A 3,430-nucleotide genomic window follows, 5' to 3' on the forward strand; every position below is an offset into this window, starting at 1 on the left:
AGGGACGCAAGTTTATACATTTCTCACAAACTCTTTTCTCTCTGTGACTTGGATACTCGAATCTATAGAGAATACTAATGAAAAATGCAAACCCCTTGTCATAGAGACGAAAAACTACTTATATACTATGTACATCAATAACCGTCGACAACAGTCAATTCTCTAGCGTTCGACGCGTACACCATTACGTGGTCTTTTGTCCTCTGCTTTGCTTCCACATGTCTTCAGTTCTTGGACTGCTGCAAACTGCTATCTATGTCGACAACTGCCAATGTCGAGAATCAAGTTGTTTCCCTTCGACTATTTGTGATTTTGATGTCGAAACATGATTGAGTTGTATGCCAAATCACTACAAATCTTTTCGAGATTCTGAACATGTTTTGTAGAGAGAGAGATTTTAATTTGTGGATATCCAAACCAGACTTAGTGAGTCTCTAGGCTATCTAATCCTTGAGCTCAAGAATATATTAAGTCTTAAAATAATTGATAGGTTAGTCAAACTCACCACCTCAGTCGAAGTAATCAAAATGTCGAAACTATATCTAAATTATTTTACACTTAACAATCTCATACCTTTATATCACAATTTCATGTCAAAAATGCTAAGCTAAAAATTTTCAGGCCAAGAGTAGCTTATAAGATAAAAGAATATGCAAATTAAAGCTTAGTTTTAGTATCAATTTGGACCCACGTATTTTGGGGAATGTCATTTGTATGTGAAGATTTATTTGTCCACCTCCCAACCTTCTAGGTCATCTCTGGTGAAAAACCATATATACCCCTGACTTCGGAAATGCATTTCCGAAATGCAAGAAAAAGGTTTTTTCGGAGATGCATCTCCGAAAGCGCCTTTTTTTTTCAAAATTTGTCTTATTTCCGAAATGCATTTCCGAAAACACCATTTCGGAAGTTCATTTCCGAAATACTGCGTGTTTTGCAGATTTAGCAAAACAGCCCCCCTCCCCCATTCATTTTACCCTAATCTTCTTCCAAACTTAGCCTATCTTCAAGTTTTCTGCAAAAATCTTCTTCCAATCTCAACCTAAATCATCTCAAACTCTATTAGTGGTAAGTTTATCAATTTTTTTCAATTTTTAGATCCATTATTCATATCTCTATTAGGGTGTTTAGAAATTGCAAAAATCACATTAAGGTAGGGTTGGTACTGCTATTTAGGTTGTTTACAATGAAAAAAAGTAGTTTTGATTTAGGATTTTGGGGTCTGCCATGGAAGTTGCAGAAAACTTCATCGCAAGGGTATTTCGGAAGTTCATTTCCGAAAACACCTCCATTCCCAGTTTCGGAAATGAACTTCCGAAGTGTATCAGAAATGCAGTTTTTTTTAGTTTTTTCTATTGTCTCGCATATTAATCGATTTCAATTGTTTTCAGGAACATGTCAGGCAACCAAGCACGCATCAGACAGGGTAGAGAGACCCAGACTGCGTCGGCTAGACGCGAGCGGGGGGCGCAGCTGGCGTCGATGCAGGGACAGGGGCAGGGCCGGGGACGACGTGTGCGAGTTCCCGTGGAGATGGACGAGGGTACCTCTACATCTGGATCGAGGAGTCGTCTGGCTCGGGTATCTTCTTCTCGCCAGCGAGAAGAGGAGGAGGCGGAGGAGGAGGAGGAGGCAGTGACATACCACGAGGCGGAGGAGGTACCGGGTGTTGACCCTCCACACGGGGAGGAGGAGGAGCAGGAGGAGGGCTACCCGGGAGGGCCCAGTGACACTTCTGTGATGCTTACCTACCACGAGCACGTCGCTCGACGTATCTGGGAGGGAGAGGTATTTTTTATAATTTGCCCGACTATATTATTTAACTGTTTATAATTTAGCCGTTTATTCAATATTTTCTTAACGGTCTATTTAACATACTTTTTTATTTGTTTTTTTTGTAACAGGAGAGAGAGCCTTTGAAAATGGTGAACCACTCCCGGAAGGTTTTCAGTCTGTTTAAACCAACTGCTGAGTGGTTTAACGACGCGGTGAGAGCTTTAGGGCTTAGTGGGCTCTGCATGACGGGGTATACCACCATCAGCCACGACATGCAGGGGGCCTTTATGGAGCGGTGGCACAAGGAGACGTCTTCTTTCCACTTACCGATTGGGGAGATGACGATCACCTTGCATGATGTGCAGTGTCTTCTCCACCTGCCGATCAGGGGGGCGCTGTTGCACCACTCCCGGATCCAGAGGATCGAAGCCAGTGAGTGGATGGCGCTCTATTTAGGTATGGAGCCAGAAGTTGCTGACTATGAGCGCATCACGACATCTGGCCCTCATATCCGATTCACCACACTGAGCACTTATTTCGAGCACCACCTGGTGGCGGCGGCCGAAGCCGAGGATGCGGGTGACGACCTATTTACACATTATCACCGTGGCTGCGCTTGTAACACCCCAATTCTACCCAAAGCATTTAGGCAAGAAAATATCAGAGTATTAAAATTTCATACAACACAATTAGGATGTTACACCAAGTAACCAAGAAACACCTAGAAAACAAACGGCCATTAACGATGCCAAAATCATACAACACCTGCCTATAAAACGATACATAACACACGGAAGATATGAAAATAAAAATGTACGTATATCTCTCACTCTCAAAGAGGAGTTTTCCAAAATAAAGTGTTTACAATACACATCAGCACATCATTACATATACATGTTCAAAAGAGTCATATACAAATAAATAATAACAGACTCCCGACTCCCCGGTGTTACGTATAAGAGCAACCGACAAGACCAATTGGAGAACTACCTCTTCCAAAGGACTCCCAAAGCGGTTAATCTGCAGGATGCCACTCAAGCATCAAATCAGCAGAAGGGTGAGAATATAATTCATAATGAAAAGCATGACAAATATAGTAATTGATCGGCCGCCAATTTCACCTTGTTTCTATGTTCTGATCAATGAAAAAAACACTTCATCCTGTGGTAATTTAAGTTATTTTAGTCTGGTTATTGTTAGCTTTGCTTAGTTTTATGTTTAAGTTGGTTTTGTTATTTCTTCTAGTTTTTGTTGTTTTCCTTTTGCTTTTGATCTTGTTCTGGTAGTGTTTAAGTGTTGCAGGAACAGGGCATGATTCGAGTCAAGAAAAGGCGGTTTTTGGCAAGCCAGAGGTCTGACACGGCCACCCGTGTCCCATGACACGGCCGTGTCAGGTATGCTGAAGGAAGATATCACAAGTTCTTGGATGCTCTAAGTCAGGGGTCTGACACGGCCACCCGTGTCCCATGACACGGCCGTGTCAGGCATGCTGAAGGAAGAAGATGGTCAAAGCTTGGAATCAAGAAGCCAGGGGTCTGACACGGCCACCCGTGTCCCATGACACGGCCGTGTCAGACATGTGCGCAGAAAAATTCTGAATTTTAAATTATGAAAGCTGCCACTTAAGTGAGGGTATTATAGACTTTTTGCATTA

Source organism: Vicia villosa, unplaced genomic scaffold (genome assembly GCF_029867415.1).
Source record: "Vicia villosa cultivar HV-30 ecotype Madison, WI unplaced genomic scaffold, Vvil1.0 ctg.001163F_1_1, whole genome shotgun sequence".
In the NCBI taxonomy this organism is placed as follows: Eukaryota; Viridiplantae; Streptophyta; class Magnoliopsida; order Fabales; family Fabaceae; genus Vicia; species Vicia villosa.